This window comes from Ambystoma mexicanum, chromosome 5q (genome assembly GCF_040938575.1).
Source record: "Ambystoma mexicanum isolate Mex_15411 chromosome 5q, UKY_AmexF1_1, whole genome shotgun sequence".
Lineage (NCBI taxonomy): Eukaryota > Metazoa > Chordata > Amphibia > Caudata > Ambystomatidae > Ambystoma > Ambystoma mexicanum.
In genome coordinates, this window is record NC_090933.1 from 225,970,083 (window position 1) to 225,995,583 (window position 25,501).

Here is a 25,501-nt window from a genome sequence, read left to right on the forward strand (position 1 = left end):
GCAGAGTTTTAAGGTGACACTTTGTGAATTGGACACAAACATTGCTATATTGGGTAAGTATAATATTAGTAAGTTGTAGGATTACGTTTGTTAAGGGGACGTTATGGTTAAGTTGCACTAATAAAACATTTGAAATTCACTGAAAAAAAAACTTTGTTAAAGATATATGGTTGTGTTGGACTAATAAATACCTATGAAATAAAAATAAAAAAACTTTGTTAAAGGAACATTATGGTTTCAAGAAAAATCGAAAAACCCCAGAAATTCGACAATTATGGTTAGCTAAACAACCATAACTTGCGCCACCACTGCACTGCTAAGACTCACACCCAGGACATCAAAGATGACATCACAAAGACCTAGGGCTACGCTTCATGATGTAACCTGACACCATGATCTTACACTTTTATATATTTTTTAACAGAAGCTCTTGGGCTGTGGACAGCACCAGCGCCATGTGGCTCTTGTTTGTGGGGTGGCTGGCATTCTTGTTCAGGCCTCTTAAAAAACAGGGTGTTCCGCAAGTGTAACACATTGAGCAGTGACCCTAAATAAGAAAGAATAGGAATAACAAATCATTTGCTTTATTGGAATTCTATACAATAATTGCTAGACTCTTTATGGTTTTATTTCAGGGGCACGTCTGGGGCTGAGTCACTGATTTAGTCTGTTCTTAAACACAGACAAAAACTTCCAAAAAGCATTTAGAGTAGAATAAGCATCCATTTTGGTCTCTGCTTTTTTCTTTTCGAATGTAGCACTTATAGAATGTTTTTTCTGCCGTTGTCTCTGTTAAGATCATCACACGAAATTCCATTTCGGTGTCCTCTGTCACTTGACAAAATCCCTATGCCTAAAAGCTTTTGTACAGTGTAGAAATGTTTGACCATAGCACATCAAGTGGCCCTTGATTTCATTATGCCACAATTCATGCTTTATTGTAATGTGTCTATGTTTCCCATCTCCCTGGCATGCTGTTCAGGATGTTTATTTGCATGTATGAGGTAACGAGTGCCCAGAGTATAGGATGTCGTGTGAGTTCACTGCTTTCCCTATGTTCCAAACCTGTGAAGCCCGAAAAGAAGATCCACACAGGCTTGACATGTGGCTAACTTTTCACCAGACCTGCAGATGAACTGGCCTGCTGTTAAATCTCAGTTACCAGTTTATGGTATCCACTACAGAGTGTTATTTGCTTTCTGACTTTGAGAACCTTCAGACATGTAATTGCTCATTTTACTATAGCCAGTAAGATAGCTCAGTGGGTTGAGTGCTCGCTGCGCGATGTTCGTGTGATCTGCAGGTTGCAGGTCTGAATCCTGGCAAGGCCAACTCAGCCTTTCATCCTTCTGAGGTCGATATATGAGTACCAACACAGGCTGGGTGATATTGTATGTATATTTGTTCTATATAAAGCACTTAAGCGCAAGTACTATGTAATAACACATCATTTTGGATATCTGCTTGAATTCACAGCAATTTAGTAATATGGACCTATACACACTGATATTAACAATACATATGATGATCCATTCTTGTATGAAATGTATATCACATTTGTTATATTGTAACCATATTTTTCGTGGTGTACTTAGGAACAATGCTATGTGATGCCACTTCCTGTTTTGTCAAGGGGTGAAAGGTCGTGTTTCATCGCTTCGGGGTGGGGGCAAATAGCATCAGGTCAAAGGTCGTGTGATGTCACTTCCACTACCACTGGCATTTTGGTGAAATGACGTCCCTGCCACAAGCCTTTACAAATGGTCAATGCAGTAGGATTCGAGAGGAATCCAGTATAACTGGCTCCTGCAATTGTTAATTGTTGAAGGCATTTACACTTTCTAAACAGGTAGTGGAAAAGTGAGATATACGAGGCTCATTTTAAAGTGGGTGCTGCGTGATATGAGGGTTTGAAGGTGCTGCGTGATATGAGGGTTTGAAGCCAAGGTGTATTTCTTTTACACCTCATTTATCCACGCCTGCCCGTTTTCAAACTCCGAAACTCTCCGTCATGCTTTCCTCCTCCGTCTTGCGTCAGTACTTAATTTTATGCCTGCATGACATTTTCACACTGTTAGGGAGCTCGGGATGCTCCAAGAAGACACGGACGCCAGTGGGTGTAACAGGCAACCGTCTTTATTCAATCTCAACTGGAAAGTGTTCCCCTGACACCCCCCTTCTCCTCCTCACTTCACTTCCTCCCGTGACGTCCCCCTTACATGTGGCTTGCCTTAAAGGGGAAGCCACTCATAACAACACCCCCGGACAAATGTCCTTGCAACCGACTCAACTTGGCCAACTGGCACCAATGTCAACACTCCTCCACTAACCTGGGAGGCCTCCTAACGTTCCTATGTGGCCTTCCTCGCGGCTCCGGGTGTGGACCGCCGTCAGCGTCATGCTCAGGGTTGACCTGACTTTGAACCTGTGGCTCAAGGGGGATCCACGTTTCATCACCAATGTCCATGACTTCCGGGTCTGGGTCCTCAGGGGGCAACTCCTCCTCAACCGGTCTGGTAACGTGCTTGAACCTTGAACTGTTGCGAATCACTTCCTGATGTCCATTTGTCGCTGTTATCATGGTGCCTTTTATCGCAACCACTCTAAGCGGCTCAGGTGAGAATTGTGAGTCTGTTTTTCTTGTTGCGGCTCTCTGCACCCACACTTCATCTCCTATTTGTAGTTCTTTGGGTTGTGCTCTCCTCCTCCTGTCAGTCTGTTCACGCATCTTCTCTTTGGTCGCTCTGTCTTGTTCGATGACTTCTTGGTCTGCCTCAGGCCGGTTCGTCGGGTTGTTGACGAGCCTGGTCCTGACCTGGTATTTCATCATGAGCTCTGCTGGGGTTCTGTTCGTGGCTTCATGAGGGGTGTTCCTGTAGTCCCTCAACATTCTGCACAGTGCCTGATGGGGGTCAATCCCCTCTAGGCGCGCCCTTTGTATAGTCTTTTTAATGGACGCCATGAATCTTTCCGCCATGCCATTGGCTTGTGGCCATCTCGGTGTCACTCTTTGGTGATGGAAGCCCATGTGTTTCGCGAATACCCCAAACTCATGACCACTGAAAGGGGCACCATTATCGGATTTTAGCGTGTCTGGTATCCCCCACTCGCTGAAGACTTCATCAAATGTTGCAGCGACGTGGGCGAACGCTGTTGATTTGACTCGTTTTACTATGGGGAACCTGGAGTGTTCATCAATAAACAGTAGCAGATAATCTCCTTCCTCCCTTGGTCCATAGAAATCGACCGCTACTCTCTCCCAAGGATGATCAGGGATTGTGGTTATTCTGAGCGGTACTGGCGGGTCTGGTCTTGCTGTGCACTGGCATGCCGCGCAGTTCTTGACCCACCGGTCGACCATATCGTCCATGAAGGGGAACCAGACATTGCATCTTAACAGACGTTTGGTGTTCTCCGCACCACGGTGCCCTTCGTGGGCAGTTTTGATGACTTCCACGTGTAGCGTGGAAGGTATGACAATTTTGCAACCCCTTACCAGAATGACTTTGTCTTGGACTGCCAACTCGGCGTGCACCCTCGCCAGTCTCTCCATCTCATCGCGGCACGCTGCAGGGGGTTTTTGTACCGCTCTGCGGAAGTCCTTCCACTTTCCATTTTCCGTCAGACTGATGGCTAGGGCCATGGATGGGTCTGCAGCCGACGCCACCGCAATTGTTTCAATGGATATGGCAGGCGGTAACGCGTTGGTCGTGACGTAGCTGATGTATTCTACGTCTCCCTGTCGAGGTGTGGGGCTACCGCACGGGTGTCTGGAGAGGTAGTCTGCTTGGTTGTTCTCTCCTCCAGGTCGGTGAACAATGTCAAAGTCATATTCTTGCAGACGGATTCCCCACCTCTCAATCCTGGGTGGCATTTTTGTGCGCGGGTTGCCGAAAAGGGAAAGCAGGGCCTGATGATCTGTGATCAATGTGAACTTTTTCCCGATGACGAAATTATGAAAATGCTCGTACGCCCAGACGGCTGCCAGGCTCTCTTTTTCTGCCTGAGAGTACGCCGACTCTGGCGGGGCCAGGGCTCTACTGGCATAAGCAACTATGTGCCTTGGATGCGTGTCTTGTCCACTGGTCTGCGCCAGAATGGCGCCTAGTCCCAGCGGGCTGGCATCTACCACTATTTCAGTGTGCCAGTCAGGGTCAAAGTATGCCAATTTTCTCGCCTCAGTCAACGATTGTTTGATGTTGTCAAACACAGCTTGCCACTCCTCAGACCATGCAAATGCGACCTCTTTCTGACACAGGCGCCGGAGAGGTTCAGTGATGGATGCGAAATGTGGGATGTACCGAGCACAGTACCCTGCCATTCCCAAAAAAGACCTGATGTCGGCGACCTGAGTGGGTCTTTCCAGCTGAAAGATGGTGGCTACTTTGTCTGGGTCGGGAGTCATCCCATCAGCCGAGAAAATGTGGCCAAAGAATTTGAGCTTGGCCTTGCTGAATCGACACTTGTCGATGTTAAGTGTTAGTCCGGCCTCTTGCACTGCCCGGCACGCTTCTCGAAGGGCAACATCATGTTCCTTACGTGACTTTCTGAAAACCAAGATGTCGTTGCTGTAGTTGAGTGTCCCGCTTACAGGGCGTATGATCTGTCGGATCGTTTCATGGAATATTTCCGCTGCCGACGAAATTCCAAAATTTAGCCGTTTGTAACGGAACAGTCCTTCATGTGAAGCAAAGGTGGTTATGGGTCGTGAGTCCGGGTGGAGTACCACCTGATGATACCCCTGATTCAGATCCAATTTCGAGAAGAGGACGGATTTGTTCAATTGGACTATCATGTCCTCAATTTTTGGACCAGGATGCCGTTCTCGCTGTATAGCCGTGTTGGCCACCCTCATGTCCACACATAGTCGTAGGCGACCACCTTCTTTCAGGACAATCACAATTGGAGAGACCCACGGTGTCGGACCGGTGGCCGGTTCACTTATGTCATTTTTCAATAGTTGGTTTAGCTCTTTCGACACCGTCTCCTGCAAATGGAACCCTACCCTGCGCGGGTGTTGCGGGACCAGGGACATTTTTGGGTCTATGTGTAATTTGATCGGCGGGCCATTCCATCTGCCCAACCCCTGGCATAGTTGTGGGAATTCTTTGATGATGTCTTCTTTCGTGATGGCAGGGGTGTCATGGGTGACTATGTTGCCTATGTGCTCCATCTTGCTATGTGGTTGCTCCGCAGACTCAATGATATTTCCAGCCTGGACAGGTATGTTGATTAGGCCCAGGTGTGATGCCGTCCTGTAGCTTAGTAAACACCGTCCTTTGGTGGGGCTTTTTATGACATGGATGACCGTGTCGGTTACTTGGCCAGCAAATGTGAGTCTCCTTTTGAACAACCCAATGCACTGTAGCGCGGCATCCGCACCCCATTGATAAATCTTCGAACTTGACGGGCTCAGCTTCGGTTTGTCATGCAGTTGTTGAAACTCTGTTTCCCCTATGATGTTCACTGTCGCCCCTGAGTCAATTAGAAAACAGAACTGCTGGTCGCATATGTTTATCAAAATCTTGGGAGCTTCCTGGGCTTCCCTTTCATCCATGATAAGGTTTACAAACTCATCCTGGTCATGCAGGTCATACGCGAGACCATAGTCGAGCTCCCCATGCGTTTCTAGCGAAGGGTCATGGCGTGTCGACGGTGGTCCATCATATTCGTCCCTCAGTTGCACGGTTTGTCCTTGTGTGACATACTCTTGGCAGTCTTCCTCCGGGTATACCTCCTCAACCACTCTTACATATCTCCTGGGTCCTTGCTGGTAAGGTCGAGGCTGGTAAGACTGGTTAGGGAATGACCTTTGGGTTGGTCTCGTTTGCGTGCCTGTGTACACTCTCGGAGTGGGGAATGGTTTTCCTTCCCTGCACACAGACTGAAAATGTCCTTCCCTGCCACAGTTGCCACATTTTTGGGACAGCGCAGGGCAGGAACCTGCATGTGGGAATGCCATTCCACATCTGTAGCATTGTCTTTGCATTCGCGGGGCTGTCGTGGCATTTCTGTCATAGCTTTTCTGGTTGCCAGGTTGCATTGCAGCTATTACGTCACTCTTGTCAAGTTTTGTGGTGGCGTTGGTGGCCATGTGAGTGGCCTGCTTTTCCACTCTCTCGAGTATGCGCGCCATCTCACTCACTTGTTCTATTGTGACAGGTTTCTTTAGAAGTTGTTTCTGTAGTGTAGCTGACACACAGCCCTCAATGACCCTGAGTCGGATCGCTTCGTCCAGTGAGAACTCATGGAATAGACAATGTGCTCCTTTGACTCGAAGTCTCGTGATGAACTCATCGACTGTTTCTTCCATGTGTTGCGTGCATTGGTTAAAGACATATCTCTCATAGTCTCTATTGGGGGCGATGAAAAGGCGTTTGTTCAGGGCTACTATGAGACTGCCGAAATCAGTGATTTCTGTTGGTGGTATGGTTTTGATGAGCATCTTTATCTCAGTGCCGGCCGTGTTGTTGAACATACTTCGTAGCCGCGGAGAGGTTTCTTCTCCAGCTGCCTCTATAAAGTTATTGAAGTCCTCCAACCATTCCACCCACCTTGCACCTTTATCTGCTTGAGGCGTCATGGCGAAGGGTGGAGGCATGCGCCAAGCCGTGACGGTGGAACTCGATACAGCAGGCGGAGGCTGCGAGCTGGATGATGCCTGATCCGGAGTGGTGCTCATATTGGATGCGGTCGGCGTTGCTTGCAGGTTGTAAAACCGTCAGGTGACTTCCTTGTGGGCCAAACCGGCTAGCCTTGGGCACTACGAGTCGAAATGTGGGTTCTTGTGGGGTGATAGTGGCACTGTTGTGGTGGATGCAAGTACTGCGACGAAGAAGAAGGCTGCCGGAGGAATGAGGAGTAGTAGTATGGAGGGAAGACATTTTTTTTTTTTTTCACTACCTTAACGTGCTTGCTGGCGGGCACCCCCTCGTGTAGTTGGGCATCTCTGGAGTCTTGTATGCGCCTCTGGCGTTGGCCGTTTTCCCGGCCTGCGCCGTGTGTTTGTTTATTTTTTATTTATTTTTTTGACCACGGCGGGATCGCACTTGTGGAGCGGGTGCCTGCAGGGCCCCACGTGGCGGGATCGCCCACGCGTGGGGGGAAGGAGGATTCGGGAGGAGCGCTCGTGCGAGCGTTGCGCTGCAGGACTAGAGCGGGGATCCGCGGGCTAGTGGGATCACTAGCAGTGGAGGAGGACGCACGGAGGGATCTCCGTGGCAGGAATAAGGAGGACCGCTGGCTGGAGAGTCCTCGTCGCCAAATGTTAGGGAGCTCGGGATGCTCCAAGAAGACACGGACGCCAGCGGGTGTAACAGGCAACCGTCTTTATTCAATCTCAACTGGAAAGTGTTCCCCTGACACCCCCCTTTTCCTCCCCCGTGACGTCCCCCTTACATGTGGCTTGCCTTAAAGGGGCAGCCACTCATAACACACACAAGTTTAAAATGAATGGTTTACTGTGGGATACTCCTCGAATTAGCACTTGCTAATGAGCAGGTGAATTCTCTAGTAATCCATTAATTAACCCTGCCAGTGAAGCGCATCTAGCAGGCAGAGTTTACTTTCTTGGAAAAACGTGGCATAAAACTAAAGTGCAAATGCAGTTTTGCCTGCCTGCAAAATCCACGAAGGGCACCCTATTTGTTAAAAAAATAGAACATTTCATGGAGTAGAACCTTTGAATGCATGTGCAAATGGATGTGGTTCCCTCTTTGCAAATTAGGTGGCAAAAGAAAATGAACTTTGACACATTATTGTATATTTTAAATTGCAATCTCTTAAGGTAAACCAGACGAACAATTTAGTTTTGCCATGTTAACATTGTCTCCATTACAGATGAATACAATTTCATCAAAATACCTTGTCAACTATCCTCTGGAAGGTGACATTTTCTTCAAATATGGCCATGAAAAGATTGGCACATTGAGGATAGCAGCATCTCCCGTCACTGTCCAGTAATGATCCACAGTCTCAAACTCTGGCTCTCTGTGGCTCAAACAGGTGCCATCCATGTGACCCACACTTGGGGAAGCATGGGTCGAAGGTCTAGCAGTGTAGGCCCCAGTTTTATACTCTGGCTGGAGCCTCTTGATGAGGGTCTCCAACCGTCTATTCTTCAACACGTAGGGTAGGTCCAGCTCTTCTTTCCCCTCCCTTGTGCACTTGACAGCACCTCCATGGCAGTGATGACAGCGGGGACATTTTGTCAGATCTCGGCTCTATTCCTTAATGAGCGTTTACTTTCAAAGGAAAACGTTTGTTTGTGTGCCCGACTTCGAGCCAGCTACACGCTTCCTGGAGGAGGCGTGTCACTCAGCACGTGACTGTATCACGTGACCTGGCGCCACCTTAAAACCCGGAGGCTGCCACCCGCTCAGTGTGAGCGTTTACTTTCAAAGGAAAACGTTTGTTTGTGTGCCCGACTTCGAGCCAGCTACACGCTTCCTGGAGGAGGCGTGTCACTCAGCACGTGACTGTATCACGTGACCTGGCGCCACCTTAAAACCCGGAGGCTGCCACCCGCTCAGTGTGAGCGTTTACTTTCAAAGGAAAATGTTTGTTTGTGTGCCCGACTTCGAGCCAGCTACACGCTTCCTGGAGGAGGCGTGTCACTCAGCACGTGACTGTATCACGTGACCTGGCGCCACCTTAAAACCCGGAGGCTGCCACCCGTGTGGCTGTAAGCCCGGTGGAAAGAAGCCCATTGGCTGTTATACGGCTGTTGTACGCAGTGGACGCAAATAAGTCGTATGATGAGCCCCCAAACACGCCAAAAACAGAAAACTCGAATACAGTCCGAACGAGCGGATCATCCCTTACAGGCATTGGTAAATACCGCTGAGGAAAATACCTCGAGGGTCAATGATGTAAATGAGGTAAGAACTTTTACATTAAATGTGCCTACGTTGCCTCAAATCACACAATTTGAAAATGGCGGACCTACAACGCCATTATATACAGTAAGCTCCTTACTGACAGAAAACATCATCATTAATGTCAATCTATTAACTCACTGTCGACTGAAATTGACTCCGAATGCAGCACGTGAACAAATACTTTTACTGCCTTGCGCTCTATGTTTAACGAGGCAAGCAAGAAAGAGCTCTCTAAGTGCTGCATACACAAAACTTGCCCAAGTACACGAAAGTGTAGATGTTCTGGATAAAACATCATTAGCGGAGAATTGCAACAAATGTAAAATCTCTACAATCCGGTCCGTGACCTTTTCTACTGGTTTTACGACCCGAGTTGCGGAACTGAGAACGCAGGACAATGTGTTCGAGATAAATACCTCCTCGATCAAGTCTCCTTTTGATGTAACGGATTCAGAATTATTGTCACCTTATCCATGTCCCCCCTAAACCAACCAAATGGCCAGGTAGACAAAAATGCTGTACAAAATATATCTCAAACTAAAGAAGGAGCTATGACGCCCGTGATGTTAGTAACTGCAAAACTGCATGAAGCTGAACCTAATGTGTTAATGTCATCATATGCCTCTCGAGGTTCCACAAAAACTGGATTTGTAAACCGCAAACAGAGCTTAACTAAGTCTAATCTGTTACACTCTCGTCTACCTACAACAGCAAATAGCAGCGGAGAAGTACATGAAGTGGAAACTTGGAACCCACATGAAATCTCTACAACACCTCAATCAAATCTGCTTAATATAGAAATAAATCCAATACCAACATTAGAGACCTCATTAAAACCTCTAGATCCAGTAGGACGAGAGGCACGTCTGACAGAGAGGCTAACTGCTGATTACAATGCCATCAAAGAAAAACTGATACAGAGTTTTGGAGAAAAGTCCAACTCTAAGCATGTAAATTGTATAATAAGCAGACATAGCCCCAATAACATCTGCCATCACTCTAAATTTGGATTTTTTGATCAGAATCTTCCAAACCACAGTTCAATAATTGATTACACAACCTCTCGTGACAAAAATGTTGTAAATACTGTTGAGATGGAGAATTTAATCCAAATGAATGAAGATGAGGTAGAAAATGAGTCTCTACAGCAACGTAGGAAGAGACGAGAATCTATGGCCAAACAAACACATGAAACGGCGCCAAAACGTACATCTGCAACTTCTGCACAGGATCAAATGAATAAATCCAACCTGTCAGTAGCAGCTGGCATTCAAATCCACAATAATGTATTGGCCGCCACTTCTTTGGCGCTAATTCCGTTCGTAAAACTGTACGAGAGTCTAAATGAGGCCATAAAAGAGCAGAGTACGCAAATTACTCAGCTTATCTCAAAAGTTGACAAGATGGAACATATGAATAATGCCTTGCTGCAAAGAATGGACAGAGAGGCGGAGACGTCCTCACAATGGCAATATCGCCTTGGAGATCTTTTAGCAAGTACCCACGTGGATAATTCCACCTTAATGGCCGCAACGCTTGAATATATGAAATGGGCAAGGCACAATATCCCAATAAATACGGAACAATTACCAGAGCACTTAAGTGGAGCTGTCACTCTGAATAAAACTACTCTTGCTCCTAAAATTACAAACTCCGTACCAGCTGCGGCCCATCTCTCAAAGAATAATCCTCAAGCGGAGTCACCTAGTTCTAACAGGAATAATAGACAACTCCTGGAAATTCCTGCTCAAGCAGTCAAAACTAAACCAAATACTGAAGCCCCGCTGACCTGCCCACCTATAAATACTAGTAGGGCACTTGCAGATAGAAGAACAACCTCAACGGCACAAATACAAGAAACCCAGACCTCCTCTGATGCTGCAGAAATAACAGATCTGACCCATTTGGCTATAGAGATCGGAGAACCATTACAATCACTGGAAATTCACAGTGCGACTGAAAATCAAACACTACCGTCTACATCGAGGCTCATAAATTCGTTTGACATCTTTAAGGGTGTAGCAAAAAATTTTCAAGTGGACAGCTTAAAGATACCAACACTGTCTGAAAAAAAGGTACGATTGGCTCCAAAAAAGCAAGCAAATAATCCAAATGATGTAGAAACCATCGTCAATGCAGAAACAAAATCCAAATAAGCGTGCTCGTCTAGATTCGAATTCTGCACAAGATGAGGACTCAGTAGACCTATGTGACCTCTCAACTTACTCACTTAACTCTGTCAGTTCCTCCTCAACCTTATCTGGAGAGACATTGAGTAAAAGACGGCCAATTGGACCAAGCGAAGTACTCTCTAGGAAACTTATACGTGATGAGGATAAAGGGTATAGAAAGGTCACCATGTTTCCTTCTACCTTTGATACAAACTCCTCGGAACCTAATCAACCTAGAACACACCAGGTTACAAACAGAAAAACAGTATCTGAATCATCACAAAATTTCAATCCGAAAATGACTGTTGCTCAGCGAAACAAACAAATCTCATTAAGAATAAGTGAAAGCGATGGACGTCAATCTAGCTCCAAATATCATTCTTGGAGAATTAGAGTGGAAAATGTGTTGTCTGATGATAAAGATGTTAACTTAAACAGAAGAAACATTATGAAACTATTGCATATCATCCCTTCACTCCGTACAATCACATCAGAAGACATTCAAATTGTTGAATACATTTCAGAGGAATCCGCTGACAAAGTTTTCTTACATATTAATTCATCAGCAGTGGAAAAAACTCTTTTTGCTGCACGAGATGAATTACTGGCCTATGGATTTGAAATACACTCAGAGAGAAATATGTTAAATTATGGGAAAAGTGATGAAATAAAATCAAGAAACGATTGTCGTCGTGAAAAATTAAGGAACCAATTCTCATTGCGAGAATGTGGAGTAGAAACTAAATCTACATGGAAAAATTATGATGAAACCATAAAACGAGCTACATCACAGAAAAATCAACGAACATAACCATCACCGAAAAGGGACACAGAAAACTGTGGGATCCTCTCTTGGAACACCAGAGGATTCCTTCATTTATTCAATGATTTCCCTAAGGCCTTAATAAATAATTTTGCCATTTGTCTCCAAGAAACATGGCTTCGAGAAGCTCCATCTAAAGACGGTTATTCCATCATTCTAAATAAAGCAGGAAAACATCAACGTGGGAGACCTTTCTCTGGCTTAATCACAATGGTTAATAATGCCTATGGATGGGAGGTCATTCAAACATTCATGCCAAACCTCTTTGTACTTGGAACTCTACTGCAGTTGAGTCGGAAGGAAAATATACCCTCCCCACAACTACTAATTATTAATCTTTATTGGAACCCAGCCATGATCTCTACTGCAAGTTTTATTAAATCAGTAACGGCAATTATTGATCCCCATTTAACATCAGATTTGGAGACCATCATAATAATATGTGGAGACTTTAACTTCTCATGGCTCGAAAAATCTTCCAAAAATAAGACTGAACAAACTGTAATACCAACTAGAGGAGATAAATGGTTAGAAGCGATGCAATCTAGAAACTGCGAGATGGTCAATGGTTCAATTAAAGGTGACATTCCCCCAAACTTTACCTGGAACAAAGATAAAAGCCAAAAAATATTAGATTACTTTTGGATCTCTGCTCCTTTTTGGTCAAAAGTTACAAAAATGTCAATAAGTAAAACAGCAGTAAGTGATCATAGTATATTGGAACTAATCTGTATTCTAGAACAGCGCATAACATCAGCGCAGTATGATTTACCTCTGGAAGTGAATGAGGGGCTGAGTAGGCTACGAATTAAAAACCATCACATCTGTCAGCTGAGAGATGGCCTTAAGGATGATATAACAACAACTCCCGACAAAATAAACTATGCACCTTTGTTAATCCAATTTGGCACTACAAAAAAACAAACTCATAAAACCTCGCAAACTCAGAAAAAATATATATATAGTGCACAGGTAAATTTGCAAAAGAAACAAATGACCAAAAACATCAGACAAATTAACAAGAAAGATATTAATTCTTTTGAGAAAAAAAGGGAAATCCAAAACTGTAAAACGAAATACCGAAACTGGTTAAAATCTTTCAAGATAATCAGAGATCAAGAACGAGCTGAAACAATGGTAGGCCTAATTATTCAGCGGAACTCACGAGACATCTGGAAAATTTTAAATAACAACAACACTCAAGATTCTGGTTTCATCAATGGAATATCAAAGCTTACCTGGGAACAACATTTTAGGAAAGTATTTGTAAGCACCTCAACTTTGAGCATCCCAGTACAACCGATAAATCCGGTCACATGGGATGTATGTGAATCTAGAGAAAAAATTATTACTCAAATAACACAACTGAAGAACTCTCGTGCAGCGGGCCCTGATGGGCTAACAAATGTTCTCTTAAAAGAAAAAAAGGAGCTTTGGGCCGACTTTATTGTAGACCTGTTTGAGCTAATTTCAGAAGCTAGGATGATACCGTGCTCATGGAGGACTGCAATTATAGTGCCAATATTCAAGAAAGGCAATAGGGAGAACCCGGCCAACTACCGCCCAATTGCCCTCTTGGATATAATAGGGAAAATCTTTGCTACTTGCTTACAACAAAAACTCTCCAAATGGGCATCTCTTAACAACTTATTGGATAAGCGACAAACAGGTTTCACAAAGGAGGTCGGAACTGAAATTAATCTCTTCATTCTAAACATACTTAAACTTGAATCATTGAAGAACAAAGGGAGCATCTTCATAGCCTTCATAGATATGCGGCAGGCATTTGACCAAATCAATCGCACAAATCTATGGGAAAAATTAACATCATGTTCATGCCCTCCAAATATTCTTCATCCACTTATGGCCCTACACACAGGTACCTCAATAAAAGTCTGCATCGATAACAAAGGCACCGTGACAAATGAAATTCCAACCACCAAAGGAGTGAAACAGGGCTGCCCCTTGGCAGCCCTATTGTTTAAGTTATACATTGCTGACTTACCAAAGGAATTCGCGAATATTCGCTGTTTTCCACCGAAAGTAAATAACCAACCTATTAGTTATGCGACATATGCCGATGACATTGTATTATTTGATCAAACTAAAATAGGACTCCAACGTCTAATACAAGCATTGGTTATATATCTGCAGACAAACGGTTTAGAAATAAATGCTGGAAAATCAAAGATCATGTCCTTTGGACCAGCAGAGAAAAGATTGGCTGAGAATTTCAGTTGGTATGCAGCTGGAGAAAAGATCGAGACTGTACAAACTATACGATATCTAGGGATACAAATAAACAAATCCATCAGAGAACAAGAGTGGATTTTAGATTTGAAGCATCGTACGACTTCTTTCACCCTACAAGGAAAACGCCTACATAATGAATTGGGCAAATTTACCTTGATTCCAGTCTTAACCTTCTATCGACAAAAAGTCATCCCTACTTTGACCTATGGGGCGAAGGCCGGACTAAACATCGATAATCGTATTTGGGCAGCTTTGGAAGGGCAATTTTGGAGAGGAGTTTTAGCTTTGCCAAGCTGTGTGTCTTTTGTCGCAATAAGACATGAACTAGGCCTTGATCCCTTAGACGGCCTGATTCTTTGGAAGTCCATTGTTTTGCTACGAAAAATGAACTTAAAAATAGTCGCTCCAGCCTATGAGATCTTAAAACAAAGGGAAGATACACAATATTCAGGGATGATACATATTTGGGCTACGAAAATTAGAAAATCTCTAGCGGTCATGGACATCTCTTGGGAGACTGTATGTAATACACCACAGATTGCAAAAAGAAAACTGAGATCTTGGTACTGGATAAAAAACGAAGAACGTCGAATGGCAATGTCATCTTCGCTTAATTTAGGCTTGACATGTAATACTCTTGACAAGCTGCCCAAATACTTAACAAGATTTCCATCAAGATACCATCGTAACAAATTCTTAAGATTTTGGCTAAATTTATATAAAACTAAAGAGATAATGTACCCGAGACACTACAAAGAGATAGATAATAATAAATGTAGGCTCTGTAAAAACGAAGTAGAATCACTTAAACATCTAGTCTCTGATTGTGACCAGGTGGCGACTCAGCGTGCATTTTTCTTTACACATCTAACAACTCTCCAACTAACTGACCATCTGTGGTGTATGCTGGTAGCTGGAAATAATGTTAAATCAATTTGTGCCGTGGTAGACTTTCTCGACAACATCTTGGAGAAAGCCTTATGCTGAAAACAAACTTCTCATCTGAAAGAGCCGTAGGGAAACAATGAACCTATAAGAGAGCTAATTGATGATAAGGAAAGATGATGAATTTTTGTATGAATTTTTGTAATTGAAGTTGTGTAAATAACTAATTGTTACAAGTAAAATAAATAAAAAAAAAAATATATATATATATCTTCCAGTAGTGTAAAGCAGTTTATTATAGATGTGAAGGCCAATCTCACCCATGGCCCCTATATCTTCTGAGGTCAAGCTAGATGTCATTCAGGCAGTGACTGGCATGCAGTAATACCCCACGCATCAAGGCTGTGTACTTAAACTTGGAGAATGAAAAACATATGCTAGTTTACGGGCTAATGACAATTGTTATGCTATTCTCACGTTTCCTGTTTAATAAGAATTAGGGCTCTAGACTGATTCTGCCATCATTGCAGCTGCCCATCTAAACTGTGCACACATCTCTACATGTTCTGTTGTGTGTATGTGCTCTTTGCATTCAAATTGCTTTTCACATTTAGCACCCAACTTAGTTACCTGCCCTGACTTCCATCCAGAGGATTATGAATTATAGTAAAGTTTTGTTTCTTATGCAAGCACTATCAGTTTCATGTGCCGTGTATAACCCGTTTGTTTGGGATGTCATCTTTCATCCGATTGTGTTTTAATAATAAATAATAATACATTTTAATATTATTTATTATTTATTTATGTCTAGGCTCGGACTGGCCTGTAGGGCAATAGGTCAATGCCTGAACCAAAAACACGAAATGCTAGCTTGGGCCGTTTTTTTGTGGTCAAAGTGGGCCACTTTGTTGTTCCATTTGGGCCAGTCTGATAAGTTACTGCACCATGCGGTTAGTAGTTTTGAGCAGTGTTAGTGCAAAAATATACATTAAAACGCACAATTTGGATCACATTTTATCAACCAATTTCCCTTGGGTACTACCCAAACAGTCAGTCACAAAAGTAATGAATTGACATTTGCACCTATGGGCCGCTTTTTTATTGGTGCCCGAGGCAATTTCATGTCCCAGTCCAACCCCTGCACATGCGTGTGTCAGTTGAGGCTTTTGCTTCCACTTTCTCTCTATCCCCTCCACCTCTGGCTGTCTCTGGCACAGCCCTGTCTCTGCTCTACTCTTCAATTTCTGATAGTCTTGCCCCTACCCTGAGGAGCTGTTTGAAGTCCAAAGCCAAGTGCAATTCCTGGTATGACTCCGACCTAGCTACACTTAAACGTAAGTGTAGGGTGGCTCAGAGGAAATGGAGGGCTTCTTGTTCATCCTCTGAAAAACTGGCCTGTCGCCAAAGGCAATACCAACTCTCTGTCCTCACCAAGAAGAGAGTCCAAACTCAAGCTTGTGTCTCTGCGGCATCTAATAACTGGGCCAAATGCTTTAAAATCTGCAAGCAGCTGGCCAACCCTGCTGCAGTCTCTACTCCTCCTGTAGTCTCCCAGGCTCTTTGAAATGCCCCTGCCTCTCACTTTTTCTCAAAAACCCAGGACATCCTATCCAGCCTCTCCACACCCACCCTTCTTCTCCCCTCTCCATCTGTGCTTGCTGACCTTCCTTTAGCCTCCCCCTCACCAACCTTCTCATCCTTTCCTCTTTTGTCCCCTGACGATGTCGCTAGATAAGTCCGATCTATGAAAGCCTCGTCAAATCAGATTCATCCCTGTTTCTCTAAAACCATCACGGACCACATTGACACCCTCGCTCCGGCCTTGCTGATTTTTGCAACCTCTCCCTTGCCTCAGGATCCTTCCCCTCCCCATATGAAGCACTCCCTTGTGCATCCTCTTCTCAAGAAATGCACAGCTGATCTTTCTTGTTCATCTAACTATCACCCAATTTCCATTAATCCCTTTCTGGGCAAACTCCTGGAAAAGTTGGCCATCTCTCAACTTAACCTTCATTCGAATTCTGTTGGCTGTCTCCATGACTACCAGTCTGGCTTCCGAGTTGCCAGAAGCACGGAAACTGCTCTCCTGAACATCCGTGAAGATCTGCTCTCCAAACTTGACTATAACATTCCCTCTGTCCTCATCCTGCTCGATCTCTCTTCTGCCTTTGACATGGTCAATCATACCATCCTGCTCAAACGTCTCCATGATAACCTGGGTATCATTGATCAGGCTCTGGCCTGGCTGACCTCTTTCCGCTCTGATCGACCCTCCCAGGTCCAACTTGGGTCCTTCCTATCATCTAGCTTCCTCTCTACCTGTGGTGTTCCTGAGGGGTCTAACCTCTCGCCCTGGCTTTTCATCCAATACCCGACAACTCTCGCCCACTGCATTGCTATTTTCTGCTCATATTTCCAGTGCTACGCTAATGACACTCGACTCATTTTCAGGCTGCCCTCGGCCACCTCCTCTCCCTCTCTCATCTCTGACTGCTTAACTGCCATTCAAGATTGGTGTGCCGCAAATGATCTTTGTCTGAATGCCAGCAAGACGGAGATCCTCCTCTTCGGCACACCTTCACCATCCTTTCCCCTCACTCTCTGACCAGCCTCCCTTGGCCCTCCTCCTACCCCCACCTGCGAGGCTAAGAACCTCGGCGTCATCTTTGACTCCACACTTTCCTTCTCCACCCACATCTCTGATGTCTCTAAAAAGTCAAACATCCTTGTGCACATCCTCAGAGGTACTCTGCCTTTCCTCTCATTCCCCCAAAAGCTCATGGTTTCCCAAGCTCTGGTTCTCTCTAGGTTGGACTATTGTAAGAGCCTCTTTCTAAATCTACCTGCCTCTACTCTCCGCCCTCTGCAACTAATCCAGAACAGGACTGCAAGACTTGTCCTTGGCTTCAAGGCATGGGATTGTATCTCCCCTGCTCTGAAATCCCTCCATTGACTCCCAGTGGATGCAAGGATTACATTCAAAACCCTCTGCATTGTCCACAAGACTTTCTGGGGCCTGGGTCCAAAATACCTTCAGCTATCCCTCTGCAAATACCTCCCCTCTCAAGCTCTTCGCTCCTCTACCTCTAACTCTCTCAGGGGCAGAAATTAGCTGGGGGTAGATCTCTGTCTTCGGCTGGGGCCACCCTCTGGAAAGCCTCCCTGCCACTCTAAAACTTGAGGAGAACCATCTTCGCTCCCCCTCTCCCCTGCTGATCTGTTCTGTTCTCTCTTGGCACTGTGCACCTGGCCACCCTCTGTCCTCCGGGCCCAGGTAGCTGCTCAGCCTGCCACCCTCCCGCACTGCCACCAGGCCACCCCTTGCACTGGGTTCTGTATCTGTACCCATACAGCCCCCCCTTTTTCTTCCTGCACTTATCAGATGTACCCCGTCTGCTGCCTTAAACCTAGCACTTGGCAATTGCTGGCTGAACTACCACTGTTTGTTACCTTTATTATTTATTTATTTATTATTTATCTGTTTCTCCTTTGCTTTGCACTTTTCCCATGCCCCTCTCCCATGCACTTGCGTGTTCTCAATGTCACTGGGCTTAGTACGATCGTTGTTTTGTTCTCCCTTGTTCCCCACCCTTGCCTTATCGCGCTCTGAAACACTTGTGTATGAGCGCGATAGAAATAAAACATCAATATCAATATCAATATGTACATCAAAAACACGGTGCTGATTCAAGATGGAATTTGGTGTTCTGCGCTGGATTATCCAACAATCATACATTCACAAGCGCCATTCGCTGCAAATGTGATGCAGAGGGTAACTACGCATGCGCCCATTAAATTGGGACATTCGTAAGTGTACGTTACTCACAAGCCAGTTGTCCTTTTTTGCTGTGCATCAATCACTTTGCACAATGGTTGGAAGCCCCACCTTAGAACAATGCTCAAAATGAAAAAAGCACATGTTTTCTGTAGACTGGAGTAATGAAAATACTCAAAACATCCCTGCACACATTTAGATCTCGTCCACTCACTCTAATCTTCTATGCACAGTTCCTTGTGCCTCATCAATCAATTCGTGTTGAGCAAAAAACACATTCTTTTCGATGCGGGTGTGATATGCGAAATGACAGAAATGATTTGTTGAACCGTATAACAACAGTGCTTTTAAATGCTTTCAAACTGGAATGTTCCAACCGACCGCGTGAACTGTTCCAACTCTGTCAATGTGCGATATATATAAAATCAATCAAAAACGCAGACTTTTTTCTTCCAAAACTTCTGGCTTGAACCCTGAAACCCATATGTGTTATTTTTCACACATGTTCTCTAATTGTCCGATATGTTTCCAAAGGTGAATGAAAGTGGTGGTTTTGCAGGTCAAGGACTCAGAGATCAGCCGAAAATAGTAATGTGGTTGAATCATTCAATGGCCAAGGGGTATCCGATTAAGAGGGACAATTGGGATTGGGTGAAATACATTATACGGGCTGCACCGCCCCCTCACACCCTCGCCCCCACCTCACCACCGCCGCATTGCTGCAAATATAGACCATTAACTCTGACAAGCCTCCTTGCAGTGTAGTAGGTTGAGTCATGAGAAGCGGTTCAGTCTTATGTGGATGGAGATGATCAGGGAGGGGGGAGGGGGTCTTAAGACAGAAACTAAAGGTACAGTCAGAAATCAGCCACATAATTAAGTCACTTCCACTTCCAGGTTCAGTGTGCAGCTTTAATACGTGAACTTTCACTTGTCCGCCTTGGATTATAACGTTGGGGTCTTGCTGGCTCTTTCTCCCCTCCTCACTACTCCAAGGGCCTCCCACATGGTGCTCTGGTGCCCATTCAGAGTCTTCTCCCTTTTGGTGTGGTCTGAACATTTGCCTATTTCTTTGCTTGGCTCTCCCATCTTACTCACTTGGCTGCAGCCTTTCAATGCCTTTCTGCTCTGGTCAGTCATCAGTCTTACTTGGTCCAGTCTCTTGTTGGGCAGAGGGTCCCACTACCTTGTCTTGACTTTTCCCTTTACATTTTAAGACATGCAGTGCAGCCTCTACTCTCTTGTTCACTCTTCCCTCTGTGTTCATCTTCTGTCATAAATTGTACACCTAGTGTGTCTCAATACATCATGCACAGCTCCTCACCAAAGCAAGACCACGCCCTTCCCTCACTCCAAGTTTTTTTCAACTTTATGCAAGTGACAAGTGCCAGATGACCAGACTACTGCCACGCCCCACAGGCTCTCAAGAAGGTCCATCTTCGCCATATGTAGTGGGTACTTGCTCACACAGAGCTCCCACAGATTACCCATTTGCAGTTAAGTTTCAAATGAGTGGGGAAGCAGGAGAGAACAGTTGCATTTTGATGTTGTTTTCCTCTTTGATGGAGAATAGAAAAGTAGAATGGGTTTAACAGCACAAACCACCTGGGGAATGTTGCATTGTTGTGATTGCTGTCAGACAACCATGAAAGGGGTGCATGATTAGTGACAAGGGTACATGTCAACAAATAAGGTCATAACAAAGGGTTTTGATGGCCTATTTGATCAATCACCAACGCCTCTTGTTCAACGATTGAGTATCATGCCTCACAGGGAGTTTCTGACCACTAAATCACACTGGTTTTCCCGATCCATTCTTGTGATTGGGATAAGAAGACAGCCAAGCCTCCCCTGGGGGCACCCGTTGGCAAGGTAAGTGGCTGACTGAAGACAGGGCTCACTTTCCTAGGTTGATTGCATAATATTGTCTTTAGTTCTTGAACATTTTTCTTGGTGGCATTTCTCCATCTCAATGAGTTTGGTTGTTTTTGGCTAACATATCTGTGAGAGAAAATGCTCATTTTAAAAATTGGGGTGTAATGTAGTGAGCATTGTGTCCCAGAAATGAGTGGAGATTTTTTGAATTCTCAGATAGCTCAATATTTGAAATGGCTTCATTTTGATATTTTATTGTTGTATTTCCCCATTCCCTACACAATACTCTGGGTATTTTACTGCAAGGGTGGTAAGGGTGTACTTCACTAGGTTATCAGTAAGCTAAGGCCTGTGTGCTCAAGACCGGAGCAAATCAGATCAGCCACATATGATTAAAATGTTCTTCCCAGGTTGAGCTGCAAATCATCACATCATCCAGACCATGGCAAACATTTGGTGTGGGTATAAGAGTTAGTGCATGGGTCTTTGAAATGATGCCACAGACTCACAATGCTCAATAGCCAAAATCTTGAATTGAAATAGATGGTGGGAACTGTCAGCAGTTGCTTTTGTGTTTTATTTGTGGTGTAATGGAAGCTGTCAATAAGGCCTGTTAACGTCCAGGGTACAGATTAATTTTACCCAACTCAGTCATTCGATACGTTCCGTCAACAAGGGAATATGTAGATGTCAAAATCTGGGATAATAATGACCTTCTGGGAATCAAAACAAAAACTCCAATCTCCACCAGGATTTGGTACAAAGACAATCATGGAGGCCCACTCGGTAAATGTCCTCTATATATGTCCTCTAAATGTCATCTTCAGCATTTTTCACTGTCTTTTTGGATTTTCACCCCCCCATTATGCTTTCAGAACCTGATAAGGGGTTTGGTGAATTATTTTCCCACAAGATTTTTTATATCATGATACATGTAGTTAATTGGTCATGGAATTTCAGAGACGGCTTTGAGGTCTATCAGAACGATCTGTATATCATTTCTCTGGCACCACTCAGATTCTATGGTACTTTTGTCCTTCCTTCCCTAGAAGTTCCCCACAGCTCTGCTTGGTCTTTTTTCTTGGTTCATTTTTTAGACACTTGGTCTTGCCCACTGTCCCTTCATGTTTCCATACACTCAACTGATTTTCCTGATAAACCTGAAGTTTATTTTGTCAATTAGGTTGATGTACCCAATGAACAAGTAATTAGGGACTTTAAGGGTCTTGGACCCATAAAACCTCGAGACTATGCAGAGCATAGTCGAAGTGTTGTGCAAGTGTTGTGGATACTTGAAATTTGTTTGGAATACTGCTGGAACTCTGCTTTGGTGCTTATTTTAAACTGTTGGGAGAATATCTACACTGCGACTTTACGGGACTTGGGCCCATAAAACCTTGAGGCTACGCGGAGCGTAGCAGAAGTGCTGTGCAAGTGTTTTACAATGTGTTTGGCTGCACTATACGAGAAATGACTGGGTGTCTCTGAGCTAGTACAAAGTAGAGTTTGTGCAGCTAATACTACGCAGAGGACTCGGTTTTCAAATGGACAGTTTCTTAGTCGTAAAATGAGAACTCAAGTATCCTTGAATAAGTAAAATCCAATAGTGTGGAAAGTGCTTTATTGTGGTCACAGCCGACACGTGTTTTGACCAATAAGGTCGTCCTCAAGGCTGTTATGAGTGATCATGAGTATTCAATTATGAAATAACAGGTACATAAATAGAGTCCATACATTATAATCAAAACCCAAAAGTGAAAAAAATTGAAAACAGAGAGTCACATAGTCGGGTTGCAGGCACCCAACATAGGCAATTAGTCATTGCCATTGAATCAACATTTATGTAAATCCGTTAATTTTTTAAACAATTATTAATGTAAAGAAAATTGACAGTAAGGGGGTACATACCCAGATTCAGATCAAATTCCGAAAAAGTCAGTCAGGGGCAGGAACCAATGCGGGGAAACAGAGGAGGTATAGTGAGCAATAGGTCATTATATTCAATGGTAGTACTTAGTGGATTCTGTAGAGTCCCTAGTGATAGAAATCCAACGTGCTGCATGCACAATCCAAGGGGGTTCTACAGATTCTGTTCTGCTGTGTCAATTAACCGGGTGTGCTTTGGTGATACCCAAAATCATAGGATGTTGGATAGTAGTCACAGTATGAAAATTATATGTGAGGTTGGTGACAATGTATATTAGGATTTTGAGTGTTGTCAAATCAGTAGTCATACAGAAGTGATGTAAGAAACATATAGGCTCACCAAAAATCGAATTGGGTTGAATCCCTAGGGAGAGTTCTTAAATGACAAAGGTGTCACGAAAATGCATCAGATTCATAGCAAGATCCTAAAGGAATAAATAAGATGGGATTGCAAGGTGCGCATTACTGTTGAATCATTTAATACTCTCTCAATTGCTGTAAGGAGTTAGAGATGGAAATAGCTGAAAAGAGTTTGGGAAGCAAAGTTTATATTATTAAAAATCTTAATGAAAAAACCTGTAATAAGTGGTTGGGAAGATCTGCTTTCTTGACACGTCTCAATTTGACTCCCCAGTTTAGGATGTTATTAACAGAGGACTTTGAGTTTGTTGAACCATTAAGAGGAAATAACCCTTATGTGTCTGTAATTCATTGTAAATATTTGGCTACTGCACATCTGTTACGGAAATATTGAGAAGCACTTTTGGATACTGGGATAGATCTGGACATTGATCTTGAACTTGAAGACCCATTATTGCTGTAGAATAATAGAGCTTGGGGAGACAGAATAATAACAAAACCACTTTGTCTGTAAAAAGATAAAGTACAAATTACAGATATACAGACTATGCTGAACTGGTTGGCCGACTCCCTCCCGGCAGGGGTGCAACAACAATGAGTCTGGACATTAATGTCCTGGAATACCTGGGGATTTATGCATTTGTTTTCACCTAAGGGTTCATTGCCATTTGTTACTAATCATACCTTTCTTTTGTTACAGGAAACTTGGTTAACATCTACTATATACATAGCTGGGTATACCATCTACCAATCATTGGGTCGGAAGGGTGCTTTGGGGAGACCCTCTGGTGGCCAGGTAAGAGGGCTCATATATTCTTTGAAATCGCGTAATATTAGTACTAATCAATCAGAATTTATGTTAGCAGTGGAGGTGATTATTCCCGGTAACCATAAGTGACAAAATACTCATGGTGAATGTATACAACCCCCCAGGTGAAATTAAAAATGAACAAATCCAGGAAGAATTACATGAGCTGTTTGTCAATTATGCAGATGGACTTGATAATATAGAAATTGTCATTGGAGGCGATTTTAACAGTTATGTATTGGGAGGGAATGGTACAGTTGGGAATCCTTGATAACAGCCTAAATCTGTAATGAAACAGAATCACCCCGATAGTGGGGAGTGGGATGGGTAGACTTTTTCAATAGTTTGTAATTGGAGATGGTTAATGGTACCAATAGTGACAACCCTGGCAATTACACTCGATTATATATTCACAAGTTGTGAAATTGCCTTGGAAATTGAAGATCTAACTATCAGTCCCAATTCTTGGAGTGATCATCAAGCTTTAGAGTTGTGCTGCAGGAGTTTTAGCCCGTTAAATATAGTAAAATCAATGGGAGACCTTTTAACTAATCTCTCTGGTAATCAAATTATCTGGTCTGAAAGCAACATTAATAAAGCAAAGAGGGCTACTATTAGGATGATCCATTCGATCTTTGGGGTAATTTGAGGCATGTTGCCTAATTAGATTAAAAGTTGGATTTCATCCTTTTGAGGCACCCATGCCACTATGAACTCTCGAATGGCAGTTAAATAGCAGGATTCTCGCATTATTTTTGATAAAACAATTAGAGATGTAAAGCGTAAGCTCAGGGGTGAGCTTAGGAAGGCTGGACTGAAAACAGAAGTGAGAAAGCTTAATAATTGGTACCGCAACTGGTTGAAACAGTGGAGATGCACTAATAGAGATGCCTTATGGCAGCAAATGGTGGGTGTACTCTGCAGCGGGAATCCACGTAGCATCCGGTCTCTGCTGGGTGAGGCAAAAGGTAGTAGAAACCAGGCCCTAATCAATCCTATTAGTGCTAAAATATGTGTAACTCACCTAAATAACGGTAACTCTGTACAGCAGCCTCAGAATTCTACTCTTGTAAACATAAAACCAGCTCAATCCCTGTTTATTGTATATGCGGCAATTATTGCCGATAAAATTAAGCGCCTGCACTCATCAAGGGCACCCATCACTAACGAGTTGGCAAATGTGATCCTCAAGAGCAATCCTCAATTTTGGTAATTGCTCCTGAAAACATTGTTGATAAAGTTCTTATGGAGGGGAAAATTCCAATATCATGGCAAACAGCAATATTGATTCCTCTGTACAAAAAGGGCAGCAACAGTGATCCGAATAACTAATACTTGCTGTCCATGTTGGACTGTACCGGGAAATTCTTTGCATCATTATTGTTAAAGGAGATACAGATATGGGTGGACCCTGAGCGTATCCTGGATAGATACCAGAGTGGCTTCAGCGGCAGGTTATTCTACCACACATAATTTATTATTGTTGTATTCTTTAGTTACATAGGCACATGGACCCAATAACCCCCCTCTATATGCCCTTTTTATTGATTTTAAAGCTGAATTTGACGTGGTGTGCAGGGAACAGTTGTGGAAGAAATTAAATATTCTTGGCTGCCCACCTCAATTACTGTATTATTTGAAACTATTGCACAGTAATAATTCAGTCTTTCTTGGGTTTGATCCAAATGGTAATATGACAATACCAGTTAGCCAAAACTGTGGAGTTAAGCAGGGTTGTGTTACTGC